The sequence below is a fragment of the Mustelus asterias genome, chromosome 16 (assembly GCF_964213995.1).
Source record: "Mustelus asterias chromosome 16, sMusAst1.hap1.1, whole genome shotgun sequence".
NCBI lineage: Eukaryota > Metazoa > Chordata > Chondrichthyes > Carcharhiniformes > Triakidae > Mustelus > Mustelus asterias.
Window position 1 is genome coordinate 31,226,320 of NC_135816.1, and position 13,332 is coordinate 31,239,651.

Genomic DNA, 13,332 nt, shown 5'->3' on the forward strand with positions numbered 1-13,332 from the left:
GGAGATTTTCACAGTAACTTCATTGCAGTGTGAATGTAAGCCTACTTGTGACACTAATAAATATAAATAAACTTAAATAAATGAAACCTCCAGTATTGCTTTCAAGGAGAAATTGAATTTACAACTAAAGATAGATTGTGCTAAATTTGAAAAGCAGTCAGTTCAGCATGGTAATGAGTATTTACAGACATTCTAGCAAATTCTGTCAAGGAATAACAAAAACAATAGGAAAACAATGGTGTGTAATTGCTAAGATATACTGGAGAGCCATCTAGTGTTCAGTAAACAATATGGAAGTGTCAAACAAATCAAATTGTTGAAACAGAGAATTGTATTTAGCAAGTAGATTTCTTTTGTCATAATTTATAATGAAAAATAAATAAATAGTTGATATAGATTCATAGAAACCAGAAGCAGGAGTAGGCCATTCGGCCCTTCAATGTCCAATGTCAGTATTCACTCAACATTGACAAATGAACATTCGAACAGAGTAGTGATATATAAATGGCCTGATCTCAAATTGAAATTTTGCATGGCAAAGAACAAAGAACAACACAGCACAGGAACAGGCCCTTCGGCCCTCCAAGCCTGCGCCGTGCATGTGCCCAACTAGACCATTCGTTTGTATCCCTCTATTCCCAGTCTGTTCATGTGGCTATCTAGATAAGTCTTAAATGATCCCAGCGTGTCCGCCTCAATCACCTTGCTTGGCAGTGCATTCCAAGCCCCCACCACCCTCTGTGTAAAATACGTCCCCCTGACATCTGTGTTGAACCTTGCCCCCCTCACCTTGAACCTGTGACCCCTTGAGTTCGTCACCTCTGACCTGGGAAAAAGCTTCCCACTGTTCACCCTATCTATACCCTTCATAATTTTATACACCTCTATTAAGTCGCCCCTCATCCTCTGTCTTTCCAGGGAGAACATCCCCAGTTTACCCAATCTCTCCTCATAGCTAAGACAATACCAGGCAATACCAGGCAACATCCTGGTAAACCTTTTCTGTACTCTCTCCAAAGCCTCCACGTCCTTCTGGTAGTGTGGCGACCAGAACTGGACGCAGTATTCCAAATGTGGCCTAACCAACGTTCTATACAGCTGCAACATCATATGCCAACTTTTATATTCTATGCCCCGTCCAATAAAGGCAAGCATGCCATATGCCTTCTTGACCACCCTCTCCACCTGTGCTGCCACCTTTAAGGATCTGTGGACTTGTACACCCAGGTCCCTCTGTGTGTCTATATTCCTGATGGTTCTGCCATTTATTGTATCGCTCCCCCTTACATTAGATCTACCAAAATGCATCACTTCGCATTTATTTGCAAGTAAGCAATGAAAAGGATTCACATTTTGCTAAAACTAAATTAGGTCAATTAACCTTTTAAATTGTAACAATTCTATATTTTGCAAAATTAATTTGATTTGATTTATTATTGTCCTATGTATTAGTATACAGTGAAAAGTATTGTTTCTTGCATGCTATACAGACAAAGCATATATAGGGAAGGAAAGGAGAAATTTCAAAATGTAGTGTTACAGCCATGGCTAGGGTGTAGAGAAAGACCAACTTAATACAAGGTAGATCCATTCAAAAGTCTGATGGCACCAGAGAAGAAGCTGTTCTTGAGTTGGTTGGTATGTGTCATCAGACTTTTGTATCTTTTTCCTGATGGAAGAAGGTGAAAGAGAGAATGTCCGGGGTCTGTGGGGTCCTTGATTATGCTGGCTGATTTTCCGAGACAGCGGGAAGTGTGGACAGTGTCAATGGATGGGCAGCTGGTTCGTGTGATGGACTGGGCTTCATTCACAACCAGTTGTAGTTTTTGGCAGTCTTGGATATAGCAGGAGCCATACCAAGCTGTGATACAACCAGAAAGAACGCTTTCTATGGTGCATCTGTAAAATTTAGTGAGAGTCATAGTGGACATGCCAAATTTCCTTAGCCTTCTGAGAAAGTAGAGGCATTGGCAGCGGGCTTTCTTAGCTATAGTGTCAGCATGGAGGGACCAGGACACGTTGTGGGTGATCTGGACACCTAGAAACCTGAAGCTCTCCATCATTTCCACTTTATCTCCAATGATGTAGACAGGGGCGTGTCCTCCATTATGCTTCCTGAAGTTGAAGACCATCTCCTTCATTTTGCTAACATTGAGGGAAAAATTATTGTTGTCGCACCAGTTCACCAGATTCTCGATCTCTTTCCTATACTCTGTCTCGTCATTGTTTGAGATCCAACCCACTACAGTGATGTCATCAGCAAACTTGAAAATCGAGTTGGAGGGGAATTTGGCCACACAGTCATAAGGTGTATAAGGAATATAGTAAGGGGCTGAGGACACAGCCTTGGGAGGCACTCATGTTGAGGATGATTGTGGAGGAGGTGTTGTTGCCTATCCTTACTGATTGCAGCCTGTGGGTTAGGAATTCTGGGATCTAGTGGCAGAGGGAGGAGCCGAGGCCCAGGCCACGGTGATTGAAGATGAGTTTTGTAGGAATAATAGTGTTGAAGGCTGAGATGTAGTCAATAAATAGGAGTCTGACATAAATGTCTTTGTTATCCCAGTGTTGCAGGGTTGAGTGTAGGGCCAGGGAGACAGCATCTGCTGTGGACCTGTTGCGGCGATAGACGAACTGTAGTGGATCCAGGCAATCTGAGAGGCTGGAATTGATGTGTGCCATGACTAACCTTTCAAAGTACTTCATAATGATGGATGTCAAAGCCACCAGACGATAGTCATTAAGGCACGCTGCCTGGCTTTTCTTTGGTACCGTCATGATGGTCGTCCTCTTGAAGAAGATAGGGACTTCAGATTATTATAAAGAGAGGTTAAAGATGTCAGCGAATACCCCTGCCAGCTGGTCCGTGTAGGATCTGAGTGCTCATCCGGGTACTTCATCCGGGTCAGTCGCTTTCCATGGGTTTAATTTCAAGAGGGCTGCTCTGACGTCTGTGATGGTGACCTCAGATATGGGTTCAGCCGAGGCTTCCTGGGTGGAGGGCATGCTCTCGTTGACCTCTTGCTCAAAACAGGCATAGAATGCATTATGCTCATTGGGGAGGGGTGCATTGATGCTATTTTACATGCCTTCATCTTCTAGCCTGTTATGTCTTGCAGACTTTGCCATAGTCAGGAGCAGTCCATGTCATAGAGTCATAGAGGTTTACAGCATGGAAACAGGCCCTTCGGCCCAACTTGTCCATGCCGTTCTTTTATTTTAAACCCGAAGCTAGTCCCAATTGCTCGCATTTGGCCCAAATCCCTCTAAACCATCTTATCCATGTAACTGTCTGAATGCTTTTTAAAAGTCAAAATTGTACCCGCCTCTACGACTACCTCTGGCAGCTTGTTCCAGACACTCACCGCCCTCTGTGTGAAAAAATTGCCCCTCTGGACAATATTTGTGGCTAACCTGGGACTCTAGCTTGGTCCGGTACTGTCTTTTGGCATCTTTGATGGATCTCCGTAGATCATGGCTGGCTTTTTTGTATAGGCCAGTGTCACCTGATTTGAACGCCTCAGACCTGGGCTTCAGCGAGCAGTGGATATTATTGTTCATCCATGCTTCTGGTTGGAAAGCTCACGGATTTGCTTCTTTGGCACACAGTCTTCTACACACTCACTAATGAAGTCAGTTACTATAGTGGCATACTCATTCATGTTGGTCACTGAGTTTTTAAATATGGACCAGTCCACTGACTCCAAGCAGTTCCGTAAGAAATCATCCGATTCCTCACACCAACATTGCACGACTTTCTTTGATGGATTCTCCCGTTTCAGTTTGTGCTTGTAAACCGGGAGCAGGAGCACAGCCTTGTGGTCCAAAGTGTGGGCAGGCGATGGAGCGGTAGGCGTGTTTGATATTTGTGTAGCAGTGGTCTAGAATGTTTGGGCCTCTGATGGAACAGGAGACGTGTTGGGGGTATCTTGGTAGGACACGCTTGATTGAAGTCCCCGGCCACAATGAACAAGGATGTTTTGTCTCAAGGCTATTTGTGGTAGGGTATATTTCATCCAGCGTGGTCTTCACCTCCACATGGGGTGGGATGTAAACTGCTGTCAGGATAACAGAGCTGAACTCCCACGGAAGGTAGTAGAGGTGGCACTTTAGTGTCAGGTATTCTAGATTCGGGGAGCAGAAACTCGCCAGTATTGCTACGTCTAGGCACCAAGAGGTGTTGATTAGAAGGCAGACCCCACCTCACCTAGCCTTGCCTGAGGCCGCTGTATGGTCCATTCGGTAGATTACGATGCCCTCTGGTTGTAGGGCACAGCCCGATGAAGCAGGAGTGAGCCACGTCTCCGCGAAACAGAGCACACAGCAGTCCCTCAGCTCCCTTTGAAAAGTGGCTTTAAGTTCATCTAGCTTGTTTTCCAGAGATTGGACATTTGCTAGGAGAAAACAGGGGAGGGGGGGCCTGCAGGCCTGCAGGTTTTCCACACTTCCTGGAGCGACTGCTTCTTTTCGTGCCTGGGAGATGGTGAAAGCAGTATGCGGTATTAATGGTGTAGGTGTGTCCAGTAAGGTTCTTCGCTATGGTTGGTATGTGTATCAGGGATTTATTGCCTTGTTTGCAGTAGCTGCGTGAGTACTTGGATCTGCGCAGTCGGGCATCGCAGCTTGTTTTGATGCAACAGATAGGTGTGATCCTTATTGGCAGCTAATGATAACCAGTTCTACCTCACCACCACCTCCGAACTCCTCCACTGTCTCCAAATTATCAGACTGCTTCTCTGACACCTATTATTGGATAAACAGTAATTGTGTCCAATTAAGTATTGGGAACACCAAAGCTATTTGGCGGAATTTTCTGACCCAGCCGTGCGGGCACCCCAGGGCAGATTCGTTGAGCCATTCAAATCTCTGCTGATTTTGATTTGATTTATTATTGTTACATGCATTGGAATGCAGTGAAAAGTATTGTTTCTTGCGCACTATGCGGACAAAACATACCATTCATAGAATACATAGGGGAGAAGGAAAGGAGAGGGTGCAGGACATAATGTTATAGTTACAGTAGGCTATAGACAAAGATCAACTTAATATATAATATTTTGGCGGAACTGAAGATTGCAGCAGCAGAAGGAGCCAGAAAATCCTGCCCGTTATCTTCAGTCCCCTTGGTAACCTCTGTTCCCTACCGACTGACTTCATCTCAGTACCTCAAGACTCTCTGAAGTTGAACTGTTCTGTTTGCAATCCTGATATCACACTGAACCCAAGCTGAAATTTCCAGATCATCCCGAAGTCTGCCCATCTCCACCTCAATAACAGCAGCTAATTCCACCCCAGCCCCTGCACCTGAGCTGCTGAAACCCTCATCCATGCGTTGGTTACATCAAAACATGACAATTTCAAAGCTCTTCAAGCTGATCTCTCGCATTCTACTTGTTGATTTTAGACCATTCAAAACTCTATTGCCTGTGCCGTTATGCTCAACAAGTCCCATCTCACCATCATTCCTATGCTTTCTGACCTATACTGACTCCCAGGTAAGCAATGCCATGATTTTAATATCTATAGCCTTTTTATATGGCTCCATGAACTTGCCCATCCCTGTCGCTAATCTCCTCCAGCCCAACAACCCTCGGAGATATCTGTGCTTCTCCAATTCTGACCTATTAAGCATCCTCAATTTTAATCGCTGCAACAGCTGCCAAGGACCCGAGCTGTAGAATTCTCTCCCTAAACTTCCCTGTTTCTTCCCTCCTTTAAGATGCTCTTTAAAACCTACCTGTCCCATCTGCCCTGTTATCTCCTTATGTAACATTGTCAGATTTTGCTGCATGATGTAGCTATGAAATGCCTTGTGACATTTTATTATGTTAACACCACTATATATAATCTTTGTTGTTCAAGTTCCCCTCCAAACACTTAGCATATAATCTAATATTTCAATACAGTATTGAGGGAGTGTTAAATTATCACAGATGCTGTGTTTCCAATTCCCTGTCAGTCTTTTCGAATGGACCAACAAGATGACTTGGCACTATTTGATGCCCTGATGAATATTTATCCCTCAATCACTTAAACAGTGTTTTCGATCATTATCTCAATGCTGTTTGTGGGTCTTTCTGTAAACACTTTTCAGCTGCTGTGTTTCCTACATTCCGAAGTGCTTACATTTCAAAGGTACTTTATTGGATGTGATACACTGACAATTCTAAGGTTGTGAAAGGCACAATATAAATTCAAGTTCTTTCTAGAATATTATGTAACGATTAGAAGGGAACCACGGTTGATTTGATTTGACTTGATTTATTGTTGTCACATGTATCGGGTACAGTGAGAAGTATTGTTTCTTGCGCGTTGTACAGACAAAACATTCCTTCTCTGTGTACACAATGAAAGGTAACTGTTGCAGTTACAGATAGGGTGAAGAGAAAGATCAACCTAATATAGGATAGAACCATTCAAGTCAGATGGCAGCAGGGAAGAAGCTGTTCTTGAGTCGGTTGTACATGTTTTCAGACTTTTGCGTATTTTTCCCGATGGAAGAAGGTGGAAAAAGAGAATGTCCAGGGTGCGTGGGGTCCTTGATTATGCTGGCTGCTTTTCCGAGGCAGCGGGAAGTGTACACAGAATCTTTGGATGGGAGGCTGGTTTGCGTGTTGGATTGGGCTACGTTCACAACCCTTTGTTGTTTCTTGCAGTCTTGGGCAGAGCAGGAGCTATACCAAGCTGTGATACATCGAGAAAGGACGCTTTCTATGGTGCATCTGTAAAAATTGGTGAGAGTCGTAGTGCACATGCTGAATTTCCTTAGTCTTCTAAGAAAGTAAAGGCATTGGTGGGCTTTCATGGTTGCTCCATGAACTACACAAGCAAATGTAACATGCCACATTTTCAGTTCATTTGAAATATTTTTTAAGGCCTGGTTATTGTTTAGAGGTCAGTTTTTGTATTCAGAAAAAAAAAAATCAGGATCTTTTCCATTTTCCACACTCAGTGGCAGCACTGAGCACTCCCAAGTCATCTATGTATAGTGGACCAATCAAAACTTAGCATTTGACATGCACTCATCCTTTGTTTACTTTGCAATATATTCTAACTAAATGGGGCGGCTGTGTTTTATGCATCTGCAACTGTGATCGCTAAAATAAACACAAAATCAGAGAAATAAATTATCTTCAATGAGGAAAATCCTGGGAGAACTCATTATTTCAACCTGGGAGAGCAAGTTCTGAATATAAGTCCTGCATTTAAACATGAGTTTGCAGCTGACAGTGTTAAGAAGCACAATACATTATGGAAATTGGAGTAGCAAATTACCAAGCCACATTGTGAATGGGCAAAAGTCCATAAAAAATGTATATGATGAGATAATGTTGACAATATTAAGAATCGTTTCCCACCTGAGGATAACAGAACATGGTTATCAGGCAAAAAGTACTCTTAACTGAATTATAAACAGACAAATAGAATACTTCTTACAGTCACAACACTACTATAAAATCCAGCGAAATTCCCATGTGTTGAAGTGTCATGGCGTCAATCTGTGTATCACATTCATGCTCTACCTCATACTTCAATACTTTAACTCCTTTCTAAGCTGTATATATTTAAGGTCTTGCAATGATTTATAAAATATTTACAAGATACATATGCAAACATCCAAAATAGAAACAGTAGGAGGCCATTTGGCCCCTCGAGCCTGGTTTTCCATTCAATGGCTGATCTGCTTGAATTCTGAATTCTGCGTTCCCATTTATCCCCAATAAGCTTTGACTCCTGAGCCGAACAATAATCTATCTACCTGCACCTTTAAAATGTCCAAAGACCCTGCCTCCACCACCTTCTGAGGCAGGGAGTTCCAAAGTCACACAACACTTAAGAGAAAAAAATTCTCATCTCTGTCCTGAAAGGGCAACTCCTAATTTTAAAACTGTGCCTCCTCTTGAGTGAAGCCAGAATTAGGAAACATCTTTTCCAGGGTGGCATGGTGGCATAGTGGTTAGCACTGCTGCCTCACAGCACCAGGGACCCGGGTCCAATTTCCGGTCACTGTCTGTGTGGAGTTTGCACGTTCTCCCCGTGTCTGCATGGGTTTCCTCCAGGTGCTCCTGTTTCCTTCCACAGTCTGAAAGATGTGCTGGTTAGGTGCACTGACCCGAACAGGCGCCGTAGTGTAACGACTAAGGGAATTTCACAGTAACTTCATTGCAGTGTTAATGTAAGCCTTACTTGTGACTAATAAATAAACTTTAACATCCACCTTGTCAAAATCGATCTTATTAAACAATATACAATATTTTTAAAAAACTTACATCACACTGGTGAGAAAATAAAACTACAATCAAGTCTTTCTTAGAAAGACAATCCAGCCAACAAATTTAAAATGTCTGGTATTGTACAGGGACTAAACATTTAGGAGGGAATTTCAAACTGCTAAATTTCGATTTCAGCATTTTAAGATAAAATATGCAGTATTTAATTTATTTTTATTAAATGTTCTTTATAAAGAAATGTATTGCATTTAACTGATAAAACTTCCACACGCTTCAATGAGAAAGTATTTTTAAACAATGAGTTTGGAAACATACAAGGCGATGGCATAAACTGCATAGTCATATCACTAGAGTGTAATTAATCTGATGGACAGTGTTCACTGACCCCTTCAAGAGAGATTTGCCAAATATTCTGAAGACTCCCAATATTTTTCCTTCAAGATAAGGCTGTCAAGCACATCCAAAATAATAATTAGACAGTCTGTTTTTAAGTGGGAGATTGTCAACAATGCCAAATTGTGGTCATTTTGTGTTGCATATGGAATGTTTAATAGAATTGGCTAGCACAAATACAAATACAAAATACTGCAGCTGCTGGAAATCCTCAGGATGCCTGGGAGCACCTGTAGAAAGAATGGTAGAGATGGGAACCCTCGCAGCATTTCAGAAATATTTAGAAATGTCGTAGCATACAAGGCTATGGACCAAATGCTGGAAAATGGGATTAGAATAGATAGGTGCTTGATGGTCAGTGCGGACACATTGGGCCGAAGGTCCTCTTTCCATGTTGTAAAACTCAATGACTCTATTAGCATTGAATATATATCACCACTGCTTGTCTTACCAAAACATTATCACCACCATCTCACTTATCATGCTGCACACATTCTATCCTCAACCCTTTCTGGGGACAGTTCACCATACGTGGGGCATGCAGGTTTCCCAACCTCTGTTCCATCCCTTCTCATCACTTCCCTTTCTTTTGTCTTCAGGCAGTCGAGGCTGGCCCACAGCGGGAGGAAAATATCCCAGACTGGAAGAGGGACAATCAACAATGTACCCCTCATCAGATTTGAGGAGCTGCTGAAATGTCTGGGGAGGACAGAGTTCACTCCTGTGGAGAAGAGGGGACTGGCTTGTCCCAGCAAGCTAGTATGAATGACACCTCCACAATTTACTACATCTTGACATTCACAGTGAGTGACATGCAATCTTGTGTAATGCCTGTTTATGAACAAAAACTATCTTCTCTCTTTTATAGGCACCAGCAGATTAGACACAGGAAGAGGGCCAACGTAAGTCCCAGCCCCAGACCACCTCAAAGGAGGAACCTGTAGCCTGATGTGTATTCATAAATGCACCAATAAAGTGAAGACATCAGCAAAGCCTGATGGTTAAAAGGGCTAACTCTGTATCAGGCTAAGGACTGTGGGAACAGCAAAGGACAGCATGGTAGCATAGTTGTTAGCACTAGTGCCTCACAACGCCAGGGACCCAGGTTCAATTCCGGCCTTGATCAGTGTGTGTGTGGAATTTGCATGTTCTCCCCGTGTCTGCATGGGTTTCCTCCCACAGTCCAAAGATGTGCAGGTTAGGTGGATTGGCATGCTGTATTACCCCTAGTGTCAAGGGGATTAGCAGGGTAAGTATGTGGGGTTATGGCCGTAGGGCTTGTGTGGGATTGTGGGAGTTACAGATTTGATAGGCTGAATGGACTCCTTCTGCACTGTAAGGGTTCTATGATTGAAAAAAACAAGATGTGCAGCTATGGAATAAACATGGGAATTGATTGGACAGTGACTGTTGCTATGCCTTGAACAGATAGTGATTGAACACTGGCTAGGATTTTACTGGCTTGCCCCACCCATCGATAGGCAGAGTGAACCGGTAAAATCGCACGAGAGCTGAGAAATCAGGATCACAACTGATTGTGATCTTACGAGAATCGGATTTCCGGTGAGGTCAACCTCTCGCCGGAAATGGGTGAGAGGCTGAATAAATTATTTAAATTTATGTTGATTTACATAACATTCGTGAGCCCGGCACTCAATCATCCAGTCTTACTTGTGTTTATGGCCTTGCCAGGAGGGGTTCTCTCCGACAAGGAAAACACTTGCTCCCCATGAACAGGGAACAGTTGTGTTGGCCTTGCCAGTAGAACTGGAGGCCATTGAGGCCCCCCAGGAAGGCCGAGGGAAAGGGGGAGTGCCCCTCGGGCAGTGCCAGCCTGGCACCTTGGTAATGCCCACTGGGCAGTGCCAGGGGGCAAGCCTACAGGGATGGAGTTTATGGGGGCAAAGCCTGAAGGGGCAGCCTGATCGGACCGGATTGGAGAGGAAAGGGGCTGCTGCGCACTCTGCCTGCAATCAGATCGTTTGGGGGGGGGGGGGGGGGGGAGGGGAGACGAGCACAATCAATCTGTGAGACTGTGGCTGCATTTCGGGCTAAGAAGATTCGTATGTACATAAATCACACCTTCCATTGACCAAACCATTCACATAAATATCAAATGTATTAACGAAAGTGCAATATTTATCTTGTGTTGTACACCCTTGACCCAAAAGTGATTTCGATATTTCTTAATTTTCCTAACCCTATCAGATGGGTTTATACAACAATCGACAATGGTTTCACGGTCATCATTAGGCTTTTTAATTCCAGATTTTTATGGAATTCAAATGTCACCATCTGCCATGGTGGGATTCAATCCCAGATCTCCAGGGCTCTTGCTTCTTCGATTGCAAGCTAACCCTCATCACCTCTTCAGATTCCTGGCCTTCCTGCATCTCATCCTCTGCCACCTTTTCATCTGGTAAGCGATCTCCCCTTTGCAATGTCACATTGTGAAGGGTGCAACAAAGAGGCGGGAGACCCTATTTGGAGTTTACTGTGGTACCCCAAAGCAATCCAAATATCGGAAGCGGGTCTTCAGAATGCCAATGGTCTGCTTGTTTAAGCATTTAAAGGCCGATTCAAAGGTGTCATTTCAGTGGGTTCCCTTATCCGCAAGTAGCCATCCCAATTGATGCTCAGGCCCTTCAAATATCCAAGACACCTGGGAGTGACACCAGGATGTATGAGTATTGGGAATTCCCAAGGTATGTGCCACAAATATGCATTATGTCTTTCCAATGGTCGCACACCAGTTGATGGAATGAAACCTCTTACGGTTGATAAACATTAGGGGCTACTGCCACGAAGGCTGCAAAGTCACAAGATGCAGTTGATTGCACCCAGTACTTCTGCGAAGCTTGAGGATATTGAATCAAGTTAAAGTGCACAGGATTGGGGGGTAGTGCCTTGAGATGGATAAAAGCTGGTTAGCAGACAGGAGTTTGATGTCTGTGTCGATATGCGAGATCTTCTTGGAGATCCTCTCCACTTGGAGCCGGCACTGGGTTTACCCCAGTCCAATGCCAGCATCTCCACATCATAGCAGACAGGAAGCAAGGAGTTGGAATAGGCAGGCAGTGACTAGTGGGGACTGCAAGGATTTGTGCTAGGACTCCAACTGTTTACATTATATAAATGATTTGGATGAGAACTAAATGTATTATCTCCAAATTTATAGATGATAAAGTTGGATGCAGAGAAGCTTCACTGTGATTTAGACAGGCTGAGTGAGTGAAAATGCATGGCAGATGCAATATAATGTGGACAAATGTGAGATTATCCACTTCGGAGTCAAAAATAGGAAGGCAGATTATTATTTAAGAACATAAGAACTAGGAGCAGGATAGGCCATCTGGCCCCTCAAGCCTGCTCTGCCATTCAATAAGATCATAGAAATCATAGAAACCCTACAGTGCAGAAAGAGGCCGTTCGGCCCATCGAGTCTGCACCGACCACAATCCCACCCAGGCCCTACCCCCACATATTTTACCTGCTAATCCCTCTAACCTACGCATCCCAGGACTCTTAAGGGGCAATTTTTTTAACCTGGCCCATCAACCTAACCTGCACATCTTTGGACTGTGGGAGGAAACCGGAGCACCCGGAGGAAACCCACGCAGACACGAGGAGAATGTGCAAACTCCACACAGACAGTGACCCGAGCCGGGAATCGAACCCAGGACCCTGGAGCTGTGAAGCAGCAGTGCTAACCACTGTGCTACCGTGCCGCCGATCATGGCTGATCTTTTCGTGGACCCAGCTCCACTTACCCGCCCGCTCACCATAACCCTCAATTCCTTTACTGTTCAAAAATTTATCTTTCCTTGCCTTAAAAACATTCAATGAGGTAGCCTCAACTGCTTCACTGGGCAGGGAATTCCACAGATTCACAACCCTTTGTGTGAAGAAGTTCCTCCTCCACTCAGTCCTAAATCTGCTTCCCCTTATTTTGAAGCTATGCCCCCTAGTTCTAGTTTCACCTGCCAGTGGAAATAACTTCCCTGCTTCTATCTTATCTATTCCCTTCATAATCCTATATGTTTCTATAAGATCTTCCCTCATTCTTCTGAATTCCAATGAGTATAGAATATTTGTTTGGATTTAAATGGAGAGAGGTGGTTACTCAGCAAGATCTTGGTATCCTTGTTACTTAGTTGCTGAAAGTGCGCAGGTACAGCAGGCAGTAGATAAGGCAAATGGTATGTTGGTCTTTGACGCGAGAAGATTTGAGTATAGGCATAGGGATTTTTGCTGCAATTGCAGAGGCCTTGGTGAGACCACACCTGGAGTATTGTGTGCAGTTTTGGTATTCTTATCTGAGGAAGGATGTCCTTGCTATAGAGGGAATACAGCAAAGGTTTACTAGGCTGATTCCTGGGATGGCAGGACTGTCATATGAGGAGAGACTAAATCAGTTAGAATTATATTCACTGGAGTTAAGAGTGAGAAGCAATCTCAGAAACTTTAACAGAATTAGACTGGGAACATTCTTTCTGAATCTACCCTATGGTGGGGAGAATCCAGAACCAGGGGTCATAGTTTGAGTTTGAGACCTTTTAGGACTGAGGCGAGGAGACATTTCTTCACCCAGAGAGTGGTGAATCTGTGGAATTCACTACCACAGAAAGTAGTTGAGGCCAAAACATTGTGTGATTTTAAAAATCAATCAGATATAGCTCTTAGGGATCAAGGGGTGGCGGGCGGCTGG